Raw genomic sequence first — 14,057 nt, 5'->3', positions numbered from 1 at the left:
AGGCTTCCAAAAGAATTGCACCCATGGGATGCCCTGGAGTCGAAGCAAAACACACCAATGGTCCCATTTCCAGAACGGTGGGCAGGAGGACTGTGGGGTTGCACTGTGAGGACCAGCTGAGTCAGTGCAGCTGGAACACGCTGGGCTCCCAGCCACGCTCCCACGGACTCAGCATGAATGGCGAGGATCTCAGGGCTTTCCCAGAGAAAGGGCTAGCGCAACAGTTCTTGGATCACCTAAATGTGAGGAGCATTTTTGTCTTTGGAAAGAGCATTACAAGCCTTCCAGAGGCCAGGTGAAATGCCAACAATTATTTTGCATAGTGTAAACTTTTCTTTACTGTACAAGGTTCACGAATTGGAAACAGACACTTCTAACTGAAAGACACAAACTTCCAGCTCCATCAGCTTCCCCCACTGAGGAATTCTGCTGTTAAGCAAGAACATGTTTTATTCCATGTTTAAATTCTGTATTCCAGAAATTGTTTTTCAATCTGTTACATAACAGTCTTCATTAGAAAGAAAACATAACAGACATTAATCAGCTTAAGCTTTGTATGGCTCTCTTTTGTCTGTTTCCTTTTAAAGGAAAGCTTGTGGTGTGCCATATCAAAAGCTGCCACTAGAAGTCTAGCTCTAGCTTAGTATTACCTTGAAGACTGAGTTTGAAAATTATACTAAGTTGAGCTGCTCAGGCTGGGGAGGAAGGGTATGACAGTGGTTAGGGAGCTAACATGAGTCTCAGGAGTCCCAGGGTCAATTTCATGCTCTGCCACAGATTTCCTATATGACCCTGGGCAAGTCACTTAATTTCTCTGTCCCTCAGTTCCTCATCTGTAAAATGGGGACAGTAGGACTTCCCTTCATTAGAGGGACATGGAGGATAAATTACATCAGAAGATTGTGAGGTGCTCAGATATATGGTAATGAGGGCCACAGAAGTAGCTGATAGATGTCACCAGATATCAAACTCACTCAGACAGGATCAACATTCCTTGGTACTCAGAGGAGACCTGCAAGACAAATGCCCTGAACAGCTGTACTCCTGCATGGTCATTGCAAGAAGAGCTCATTTCACGATATCCTTCCCTCAGAGTCTGTACGGAATCAGCACTCCAGCCTGGATTCCACAGTACAACTCCTGAGGCACCTTCCTTCAGAGAAAGCATAAAACTGAGTACCTGACCCGTGCATGGTTAAAAAAATTCCATAAACACAGAGCGATGGGCACCAAAGTATTATTTTAGGCTTATGCGCCTAGACCATGTGTGTACAGGGACAATGTCATTTAACCCCCATCTTTCACCACACTGGATTCTGTTACAGAGAATTTGCTATTCAACATCACGTTTTGCTGGGATGTTTAACCACACTCATTGTTTCAGCTTCACCCTATGGAGGCTTCCCTCTCAAGTTGCTACTGCTTCTGCCATGTACATTTGTTTCCACCGTCACTTTTCATTACATTCACTCTCCCTGTTTTTCTCTTAGAGACCGGCCGATAGCTCAGCTCAGTAGTTCTTGCCATGAAAACCATAACCAAGCACCTTGCTTGTTCAGCTTCCCATGCACTGATGTGTTTTAAAGAGATCTGCCTCCCCAGGATAAGGCCTCCCAGTTTTCAGTGGAGGAAATACACCCGTGCAAGGGCCCAGCCATCCGTGAGACGGGCTGTAGCATGGACAGTCAGTCCCATGGAAAGGGCTAGCAGCTGTTGACCATTCCTCATTGAAAGGAATTGGAACCTTAATTTGGAGGGTAAGGGTCTTTCCTGCTCTGCAAGGGCTGGTCTTTAGGGCCCTGCTATGAACAATTTCCAGGATTTTATAACAAGGTCACCCATCTATGTGGTTTAATCTCAGTAAGATTGCCTGCATGTTCTCCGCATTAAGGCTGCCTACGTTGTCACTGTGTGAATAAAGTTGGTTTGGGAAGCTAAACTGCTACATCGCTGTTCCTTTGTTGCAGCGTGACTCTTGGCAAAAATACCATTTGTTCTTTTTCTGGCCTCCTGCTTTGGATACGTCTCATTTGCTCTGATTTACCACGCTCAGCAAAGAACTCAGCTGCTTTTCTTCAGCTTCACTGAGCTGAAGAAGGAACTCCTGCCCTTACCACCAACTCTGCCTCAAGTCTGGAGTCTGCTAGAGATCCTTTCCGTGACATGGTAGCTTGTCTGAGAATAGCAGCTGGTTTGTCAGTCTGCAGGATCCGGAACCTCTATTTATCGCCACATCTGGGTCAGGGGGAACACTGAAGTGAGGAATTCTCTCTCTCTCTCTCACACACACACACACAGAGGTCCAAATGTTCCTAGACCATAGCCTTGTTTAGTGACAGGATCATATCTGCCCTAGGGAATAAGATGGGAGAATCAAACTCTTTGCATCACTCGCAAGCTAGGATTTAAACCTGGATCTTCAGTGATCAAAGGTTCATCTGCTGTGCTCCTCAGTCTCTCTCACTGCAGAGTTGTCACTTTGGATGGGCTATCACCAGCAGGAGAGTGAATTTGTGTGGGGGGGTGGAGGGTGAGAAAACCTGGATTTGTGCTGGAAATCACTTTAGATAAGCTATTACCAGCAGGACAGTGGGGTGGGAATAGGTATTGTTTCATATTCTCTGTGTATATATAAAGCCTGCTGCAGTTTCCACGATATGCATCTGAGGAAGTGAGCTGTAGCTCACGAAAGCTTATGCTCTAATAAATTGGTTAGTCTCTAAGGTGCCACAAGTCCTCCTTTTCTTCTCACTGCAAAGTTTCTTGGGATTTTCAGCCAGTTAGAGGATTGGTTAATACAACAGGTAGCTCCAGTACACTGATCTGGTGGGAAGATTAACACGCACACAGTTTTATATATATATATATGCTGGTCACTCCTTTCTTTGCCACCTCCTAACCTGAGGAACCAGGGCATGTTCTGTGGAACACCCAATCTGTGGTGCACAGAGGGCTGCACTCGTCACCTTGCTCTGGCAGCTGTCGCCTGGACTGGAGACCAGGAGTGCACCAGAGAGGCTAAATATAACAATACTCTATTTCCAAGAGCTCCCCTGACCCTCACTTTTGAGTAGTGCACTGCAAATTGCTCTGATTCTCAGTGTGGGGATACACAGAGCTAAAAATGAGGGGGTTTAATAATAAAATTCTGTTTCACTGTGAATTTAACAGGTTTAATACATTGACATGCTCAGACGAATTGAAGAAACATGCCGGTACAGTTCTACAGCATCACTTACACGCAGTCTCTCCAGTTCTCTTCCACACACGCTCCTTGCATTTCCCAGGAGAGGGTAAGATTCACAGAGAGTTCGGATATTTGAATGCAAGGGGCCGATGGGGAGCACGTGTACTAAATACGTTGTTAAATTTCCATATGAACCTAAATAGGTTTGTCCTTATTTCTGCAGGGAGGGTGCTGAAGTATTCTGCTAACAAATGGTACCCATCTTGCAGTCCAACCATTCAGGAGAACACCTCTGTCTCAGCACATTGAGCTCTGCCATGTGGCACAGTACAGAAGAGTAGATACCAAACTGTTTTCTCAGAGCTCTTCCCATTGTCAGCCATATTGTGTTTTAAAGGGCGATCCCAGTGTTTGGCCAGAGTTTTAGCTGTGCAGACAGTTTTAGCTTTGTAAATGGTCTCCCTTTGCAAGACAGCATTTAATATGGAGTGATTTTAAAATAAGGAAAAGGGAACTGAACTGTGGAGTGTTCTCTGGAGGAGGCTACTGTCCTCTTTCTTTCTACATTATCCTTCATCCTGCTACTCTTAGTGCCATATATGTAAACCTCTCTGTATTTCTTCCTGACTGCATTTTCTGGAGTCTAGAGTGTCATCAGTCAGCAGGGAGTTCATTTTAGTGAACTCGTCAGTGCTCATTAGAATTATACAAACTGGGCCCTATGCATCCTTAGGTGAAAGATCCCTTTGTGTACAAAGTGAGGGAGGATGGTCTTACGGTTAATGCACATACTGGAAGTCAGTAGATCTGAGCTGTCTCTCTCAGGTCTGCCAGACATCCTCCATTACAGAAGGCAACCTAATTTAACTCCCTTGAGCCTCAGCATCCCTCCTGTGAAATGGGGGTAATAATACCCACTTACTTCATGGGATATTGAGAGGCTAAAATCATTCATATTTTAAAGATCTATAGGATCTTCAATCACTGGATTTTAAAGAAGTGCAAAGTTCAGGCTCAGATCAGTGGAGTTATACCAAGGATGAATTTAGTTGATTACACAGATTTTGAGTTTTGTGAACAAAACTCTGGCCAGTCCCAACGTAAAAGGACCAAGCAGGAAGCATCAGCCATGTGATAATCAGGAACAGTGAAGAACAGGGAAAATTCAAAAGAAACATAAGTTCTCCATGATTTTTTTCATTACCAAAAAACCCCCATTTTTCAACTGAAAATTTTCAGCCAGACCCACTCTCCTGACCCACGCACCAAACATGAATGCACAGGACTCTCCATGGAAGCGCCTCTGAAGTAGGCATTGCAAACACCGATATATGAATAACCTGCCTTATTATTTGCACAACTTCCCCACTCTCCCCACACATGAGAAACAGGCCAGCTCCACTACAGCTGGAGCCGTCCATGGCTGTGGAGGAGAGGCAAGATCTACCCCACGCTGCAGTATTAAGGGTAGCCAAAAATAGACTCTTCTTGCAACTTTTGAATCCTAATTCAAGAAGCGGACTTTTCAGAAGCACAGAATCAACTCTTGCTTACATGCGCTGAGGCATGCCTGAAGGTTAGTCTTAGCCAACATCAAATACTTATTTGCAAGTTAAAATGAAATAGCGTTGAATTGAATGCACACCCCTACGTAAACACAGCACGTACATTTTTATCACCTTTACAACCAGGCAGTTGCAATTGGTTGTTGCAAAGTAGGTTCCAATTCTGGAAGACAAGCACCATATGTGAGGTGCTGAGCCCCGACGTCTCCCAATGCTATTACTGCAATTTGAGGGGGTTATAGACTGAAATCCTCCGGCAGCTTTACCAAGGTATAGAGCTGCTTTCTGGAGCGTATCGTGCAATGATCTTACTACATGGGTAATTAGGGTATGCTTCCTAAAATAAGAATATAGCTTGACAACGCTCCGTAACTTATCAGCTATTGTAAGACACTGGCCCACACTCAGCCCATAGCAGCAGGCTTACATGTAGGAATTCAAGCCAATCGTTGCCAATCATTGCCACACCTGGAATTTCAAAATAAATAAAGCAAGTAACACAGTCACCATGCAATTTGCAACGAGTCGTGGGGTTTAATTTTGTTGGTTTTCTTAAATGTATGCATCCATCAAAAGATCAGTTCGTAAAATAAACACATGGCAGCATTCCTCAAATGGGGAACTTCATTAAATATAGGCCAATTATCAAGGAACTTTAGGTCACATTTTTTTTGCTTACTTGTATTGACATCATGGTTCAGATGTAGATCTACATGAGCCATACAAAGAAGCAGATGATTCAGATCTTTCCCGGGTGTAAATGAAATCAGTGGAGTTATGCCTGTTTATACCAGCTGAGGATCTGGCTTTACCACTTTAAGAAGCTACTATACACCAGTTATTTTAAGTTTCTCTGTAGTATTCATAGAGGTACCAATACTGCTGTTATTCTCTTTGAAGAGGAGCGAATTCATTAGAATTCTTCTAGGAGCCTATTTCAATCGGCTATAGGTCTAAAAGGACTTGTATCCAGAAGAATTTCCATTACTTTCCCTCACCTGTTATTGTGATGATGTATTAGAGCACACATCTGGATTTCATTAGGATAAGAAATCTAGAAAATCAAACCTGTCCTGGAAATAGGATACTAGAAGAAAATCTGATTACCATCTTTCAGGTTCCCAAAGAGAGGACACTGTCGGAGGGGGATAGAAGGGGAGTTGGAGGAGGGGATGCAGTTGGGCAGTACTGGAGGAGATATTTGGGGGTCCTGGGGGGGATATACTGGGAGGGGTACCTAGGGGGTGCTGGAGGGGTGTGTGTGTACTGGGATGGGAGGGGGTGTTTGGAGAGCAGAGGAGGGGGTACCTGAGGCCTCACTCTTGAGGTGGGAGACAGTGTTGCTTCCTGTCATGGTAGCAGGGCAGCCCAGGACGCAGCGCTAGCCGCCAGTGAGTGCCTCCCTTCAGGCCTCTCCCCCTCCCCAGGGCTGGGAACCAGGGCCTGGGTGGGCAGGATCTGGCAGCTACAGCTGCAGTGGAGGGACCAATTGGGATGCAATTTCTGAGGTGCAACGTCTGCGTCGCAAAATCCCTGGACATTTCCTTTTATTTGAAAAATCTGCCCAGCCAGAGGATCAAAGAGGAGGAAATGTCCGGGAAAACCCAGACGTATGGGAGCCCTATCGATGTTTTTAGTCTTAGGCCCTGTCTATACTATGAAGATGGGATGGGATTCCCCGGCTCTCGCGCACACACTCACTTTAGTGCTCATTGAGCTGGAACAAGTATCATGGTAGGACGGGTGCGGGTGGCAGAAGCAGGGCTGAGACATGCAGACTATGTACCCACTGGTTTCAGGCAGGTTTGTACTCAGCATGGCTCAGCCAAGCCTCCACTGTCACTACCAGGGCTAGCATGGCTACACTACTATTTATACATGCCCTAGTGCGAGGAGGTGTGCACATGCAGGGAAAATTACCCCTAGCTCGGAAGTCCACACACAGCAGGTGGCCCAGTTCCATGGGGGCTCCCTCTGCAGCCCCATTGTCAGGGCATTGGGAATGGGCAAGCGGTGTGGCAAGACCACTGTGCAAATCCTTCAGTCCAATTGCCCCCCGGGGACAGGAAGCACTCGGATGCCGGTCACATGGTACACCATGGCTCCCTAGTGCGCTTTAAACAGCACTACATTAAAGCCCATTCGGGAACCTCAGCGTGCATCAGCCAGGTCTACATGGACCAATTAATGTGCAACACATTTGTGCATATTAGAACTCACACCCTCATAGAGAACATTGCTGCGTATTAGTCAGTACTGTGCACGTAACTGCATAGTGCCAACATGAGCGTCAAAGGTGAAAGTTACGTGCCTCTTCACTGAGTCTCAGTGCTTCGATTCAGGGAGTTCTCAGTAATCTGGGACACAACACCAGGCTCCATCTAAAAGCCATAGATGCTGCTCCTCAAGTCTGTGGCCCCTTCCTACCCCCACTGTGTGAAACGTCACCATAGCACTGCCAGATTCTGCAAATCCTGGGGCCTCAGCAGCATCCAAACTCACATTCCCTGTGACTGCATTACATTATGCTAACTCTAGACCAATTGGTTAGACTTTCTGGCATGAGGTATGTATTAGGGATACTTTATTTGAGGGAAATTCTGTCTTTGGTGGTTCCCAAAATCTGTGTCAGGAATGGATCTTCCCAGAATGTGAAATCATGTCTAGGTCTTGTGAGGCCCAGCAGGTCCTGAATGTCATCGAGAACCAGCACACCCGAGACTCTAAGACTGGGGCAAGGGAACAACACAATCAATCAGAAACAGATTTACCAACGTCAGTACACACCACGGTAAATTGTTTCTCTGCCTCTCTTGCAATCACTGATTCTTCAGTTTTCACATATGGGGAGCACCAGCTGATCATGGTTGCTGTGGCTGTTACGAAGTCAGAGTTCATTTTGTTTATAGGGTACCACCATCACCTCTCTTGGCTACTGCATGCTACTGTTATGACTAGAAGATATGAAACCCCTACTGCTCTTCCTGCAGACACCCTCTCCATCAGTGTGCAGCACAAATAAGCTTCAACTCCAGCTGCCTGAACATAATTTTTATCTAGTTTCTAATTGTACTAAGTGTAGCTGGTCCACCAGGGCCCCTCTGAGCAGGCATACAAATACTTCATTTATAACCCCTAATTTTCTCCATGTGCACCTCCGAACAAGCAGGAATAGTACCATTTTTTCTCTTTCGAATCTCATCCAAATACTATATATCTCAAGTATCTTATTTAGCTACATCTTCTGCTGCCACCTGAAAATTAATTCTTGACCTAGTATATTCAATCTCTTCCAGTGTTCTAAAATCTTGATTACACTCAATTAGGGACTTAACCACAGAGGGTCAATCAGGTTGATTTTGAGGACTAGTACTTTGTGCAAACATGATCATCAGCTGTCTTAGAAAGAGAACCTCTAGATGCATCTTAAGTGTAAGTATCTATGATGCTCTTAATAGGATATTATATCATTTAACTAACAGCAATTTTGGGACTACAAATGCCAGACTTGAAGCAGATGATTAGTTAATGTGTCTCAACATCGATCTGCTTCTATTGCCAGACATTCTAACAACATTGCCCTGAGCAAGATTCTGATCTTCTGCCTCTAGCCAAGTGACAAGCTTCTTACACGCTCAGAGCCACATCCTCAGCTGGAGCAAATCAGTATGGCTCCATTGCCACCTTCAATAGAACTGGGCTCATTTACACCAGCTAAGGATCTGACCCTCAGACTGGCCAAGATCCCAGTACTGCTGTGTTTTTACCCTCTCCCTTTGAAGTATGTCTAAATGGTCAGCATTCAGTGAGCACAATGCTTTTGCACATATCTCTTCCTTTTCCAGTTGGTCCACAGCAGTGCTTAGTTTGTGCCAGGGCTGAGTCCTGGCACCTCTAGGCTTGGCAGTTCATAGCACCAGCACCTCTGGACTTGGCAGTTCATAGCCCCAGCACCTCCGGACTTGGCAGTTCACAGCCCCAGCACCTCTGGGCTTGCTGCATCAGTTAGGAAAGTAAAAAAAATTGCTTGAGCCCTGACACCTCTTTCATTACAAATTAAGCACTGGCCCACAGTCTGTCTACAAGATATCCAATTTCACTGGAAAATCATTCCAGAAAGACACTGAGAACTGAAAGTATAACCATGAATGCCAAGCACAAAGAATTGTTCTCAACTTTCTAGGAGACCCACTCAAACTTTTGCTGACATGCTCTTTACAGTGGGAATATATGCAAAACCCATCTTTTACCAGTTCCTTGTCAATGCAACCTTCCCTGATGCTATATCTGGTGACACCATTTCCTCCATTTGGTGTTCAATTAGATCCTTACACGTTCCGTAGCATGTTGTATCTCAGGAATGCTTCTTCCTAATCAGGACTTTAACCTGTACAGAGTATCTCAAGTCACACACACTTTCCCTGGTATATAATATGTCCTCATATACCAGGCTTTCCCCAGTGCATTTTTCTGAATTTGAATCACTAATTCTTAATCCCAAGGATCCTGTCTGCTACCACAGTCTGATTTTGTTGTGTCTTAGTAAATTAATGGGCACCTTATGAAAAATTTAACAGGGGAATATCTTCCAGCACTACTAATAATTCAAACTTGGCTTTATAATAATTAATTTTCCTTTTGGTGTCCAAAGGACAGCTAACTGTTCTTAGCAAACAATTTATCTGTCAAATAGAGCTCTTTACTCTGTATGCGAATTGTCTGGACAGAGAATGATTTTCACAAATTTGTTTGAAATTGTCCCATGAAGTTATTGTTGCACAAATTTCAGCCTATTTATTGCTCACAAACTGTTTGCTGAGTATTTGAAATTCATGATTTTTAATCTGAGCTGTTTGGCTGGGCATACAGTTCATAAGGCATTTTCAGTTCCTCAGCTGATAGCATGAAACAAATTCAGGTTTCTGGTGCAAATACTCATGATTATGAATTTTATGCTCAGCTCCACACATATCCTGCAATATTAGTTTAAAAAGCAAATATTCCTGTCGGGAAACTGACTCACTAGACATCTTGTGAAAATCAGATGCAAAAAACAAAATCTGAATCTAAGCAGATTAGTTTAAAAATGCAAATGACTGTTCCTGAAGAGCATCTTGTGGTGTGCACCCACTTCTGATCCTGAAATCCTTCCACGCATGTGACTTCAGCAATATTCCCCAACCCACTTTGGAGATATGTTTCCACATATTGGATTTGGTGGTTGCAGGAAACATTATGGGGTGACCTCACAACTACCCTTCCCATTATATCATTCACTTTGTCAGCCCTGCCAATGACCCGGTGGCATTCTGGTACCTTAGGGTTCCCATACTCACTGTGATATTAAGGGACCCAAACAATAGATTGCAGAGAAGAAAGACAAGGGGAAAAGCTGCAACCTCAAAGCCCTATCTCAATGTCTTTGCTTTTAGCAACCCCTTCTTCATAAACCCTGAGAAGCTGGTCATCTCCGGTCCAGTCTGCTTTGCCCTTGTTGCCATATAATTCAAGAGGTGACAAGAAACTTCAAGAAAGCTACTGTGAAACTTTGGCCAGAGTGGGACACTAAACAACTGCTGAGCTGCTGGGATGGGAAAGGTGAGAGTCCATATAAGTTAACAAGTACTTGCATTCCCACTCCTCCTTCCCCACTGCTCTTGCTCAGCCCTTCAGCCTAGAAAGACTCCCCAACACACACAAGCTGTGTCTACACTTAGAGCTGAGGTGTGATTTGCAGCTGAAGGAAACATACCTGTAGTAGCTCTGATCAAGCTACCATGCTAAAAATAGAATGCAGCGTGGCAGTACTAGTGACAGGAGGGGCTAGCTACTCTGAGTGTCTCAGAAGGGGCAAGCGCAGGGCCGCCAGCCTGTCCCACCACCCACCCTGCTGTGGCTACACTGCTATGTTGAGCACTCTAGTTCAGTGGGAACTAACACAGGTATGTCTACCCAAGCTAGAAATTACACCTCCGTTTGAAGTGTAGACACACCCCTGGTCTCCTCCATCAGCAGCCATGTTGCTTTTAGTCAGTGTTCTTTGCTGGTCCAGCCAGGGAAAAGACCGTCGGGTAAATCTCACCATGGTTAACAGAATACAAGAGCTGGCTCTCCACAGAACAATGGCACAGGGAGAGCTGACAGGATTCAGCTCACATAACCCTGAGCACAGTGCCTACTTCACTCTGCTGCCGTACTGGGGATTAGCTCGGAGAGAATAATGAAAATTCCAGATACTGGTACAAAGGAAAAACCCCAAACCAAAGTACTCTGATGAATAATTTCTCAACCACGAGGTGGCCCACTGCTGCTATCAGGCCTCCCTGCAGAAAGAGTGAGAACTCACCCAAGAAGTACCAAACAAGAGCACTTTTACCAACTCAAATAAAATCTGTTTACACTCAGGTATAATGCAAGATATCCAGGGAAACCTAAAACATGTGAGGTGTTGTAATAGATGGCAAATTAAGAGACACTACTTGTTAGGCAGCTTTAATTCAGGTCTTTCAGTTGGATTCAAGTGTCTGTATTCCGAAGGTGCACGCACAATAAAACACCAGCACCTATGAAGAGAATGGTCATTGTGACACCCTGGCACTCCAATATTTACCACTGTCATGTAATTAGAATATGTTTTGTACAAAGTATGTCTTGTAAGGTGCCATTCTAAAAGTCTTGATCTGTTCAACATTAGTATCAGGTTGGATAGTATGAGCTACTGTTGTATGTGAAGTGATGAAGTTTGGCTAAGTATGTGCTACTGAAACATGTTGTGGCCTTTCAGGTACAACAGTAAAAAGGCCAAACAATGTGAATGGCTGATTGAGGAAAAGCACACAAGCACCAGGGTTACCCTAGGAACTATGTACAATAGAAACCTCTCGGAGATAGTCCTACACCATGGGAACTGTTTGACCCAGATCACAGCAAAAAAGCTTTCCAGCGAGTGGGAAGAAGATATAAAAGGGGGAAAATGACATCATGATGGGACCTCACTCTCCCTACAACACCACACACCTGGAAACACCTGAGGAACAAAGACTGAACTGTGGGAAATGATGGTCGCAGGCTAAAGGGATTTCTAGACTGAGTATGAAAACCTGGGAAATGCAAGCTGCAAAGCCAAGGCAGCTTGTGCCTTAAGAATCTGCCAGTCTGTTATCACTCAGGGTGAGAATTTGCTAATTCATATCCTACCTATCTAGTATGTTAGGCTCAGTTTGCAGTTTTGTTTATAGGTAATCTGCTTTGATCTGTTTGCTATTACTTATAATTACTTAAAATATATCCTTTTGAAGTTAATAAAATAAGTTTATATTTTAATCCAAACCAGTGTATGTTTGACTAAGGTGTCTGGGGAAAATCTTATCTTGGTTACCACAAGTGTGCATGGTCCTCTTCACATTGAGGGAGAGGTGGACTGGGTGTCAAACCAATATACTGGCCAGATTTGACCAGGGCTGGACGGTACTGCTCTGGGGTCCTAGGCTGAGATGCTGGTGGCTAGAGAGCCTGCATGTAACTGCAGCTGGGTGTGTCCCTACCTGCATGAATGCTGGTGAAAGGGCAAGCTTGGAGGGCTTTGCAACTTCTCACAGCAGCATAGTGTGAGGGGAAGCCCAGGCTGGTGGGTCAGGGGGGCTCAGTGGTACTCCAGTTCCAGGTGGCACCCTGGGGGGGGAACCCATCAAGGCCATAATCTGGATTTATTTCCTAAAGGCTAAATCCTGCTATACTTGGACACCCATTGACGTCAGTGAACAAACCTTCTGGAAGGGACATTATTTAGCTCACATCCAGCAATTAACTTCTTCACCTGCTTTTGCCTCCCTTTTTTATTGATTTGCTTTTATGGCCACAGCTTTGTTTTGTTACTATACATCAGGCATCAGATGCTTTTCCCACTGTATGTACTCAGACTCACACTACTTTAGGGGGAAGCTGTAACCTGTGAAAATCTTATCATCTCAAAGCTATTCCTGAGCATCCTGGACTTGGGGGAGATTTGAAGAGACCTAGGATGACCTGGTCATTAGTCATTGTGTCCTATTTATCCCAAGCCTCTCAGTCACAATCTCTCTACCACTTTAATCATCTTTTTTCACCATTCCTTTCCTCCGTCTCTCTTCCACAATAGGAACACTTTGACTAGATTTTTCACCCTCAAATTCAGCTCCCTTCCACACTGAAACATGCTGCACACAATAGAATACAAACTAACTTGTGATCAGTGACTTGTACAGAAAGAGATGGACAAAGGGCACACTTCCTGATACGTCTTCTCACTGAAATGAGAACGACATGGGTAAGAATAGCGCTGATGAAGTCTCATGCTTTTCTATCTTGGTGATTCATCTTTTGACCAATTTTTCCTTATTCTTCTACATCTTCCCATAACTCCTTTAAAGGAGCCATAGCCCAGATCTCTCCCTTCTTTTCCCATCTATTCCAATCTCTTCTTGCCCCCACCCCACTACCCGGTTGCAACTCTTGTACATGTATTTTTTGTGTTTTAAAATGGAGAGTCAGATGGCTGAGGAAGCATAGCCCAGTGTTTAAGGTGCTAGCCTGGGCACCCAGTACCGACTCCTTGCGCCATCATAGACTTCCTGTGTGACCATGGGCAAGGCATTTAGTCTCTCTGTGCCTCAGTTTCCCATCTGTAAATGGGCTTAATAGCACTTCTGTACCTCACGGGGATGTTGTGAGGATACATTAAAGATGGTGAGATACTATGGCAATGGAGGCAATATATGTACCTTAGAGAGATACCTAAAATAAATGTCTCTGCATAATCTTTAGCTTCTTTGATGACATTTGCACTATTTTATATGAACTTTCTTTAAATATTCTAGTAGAAATTTTTGCCAAAGAACATTTTAAAGAAATATGGCAGAATATTCACTGACTGTGAACTTCACATTTCTAACCACAAGTGTACACACCAGAAACCTCATGCTAAGAGTTACACTCATCCAATCAGGAAAGATAAATCTACTGTGTCATCTTCACCTCCAATTAAACTTGCCTATTGAACATTGACTACTCTCATCTAACTGCTTGTGAACAGGATACAGATCAGAAATTATTAGGGAGAGAATTCTAAGTAACAAAAGGGAGAAAATAATGGTCTGTGTTTTGACAAGTCACAAAAAACTGAAATGTGTCCACATTTCTTATGAATTATTTACACAGCTCTATTTAAAATGATTACTTCCTTCACTCAATAAACTGAGTCCAAAGGGTGCTTCTAATTTACCCAGGTTCAATCCCAGAGGAGTTACTGTATCTCAAGGACTTCAACT

This window comes from Lepidochelys kempii, chromosome 11 (genome assembly GCF_965140265.1).
Source record: "Lepidochelys kempii isolate rLepKem1 chromosome 11, rLepKem1.hap2, whole genome shotgun sequence".
Classification (NCBI taxonomy): Eukaryota; Metazoa; Chordata; order Testudines; family Cheloniidae; genus Lepidochelys; species Lepidochelys kempii.
Note: the sequence above shows the minus strand (reverse complement) of the source record.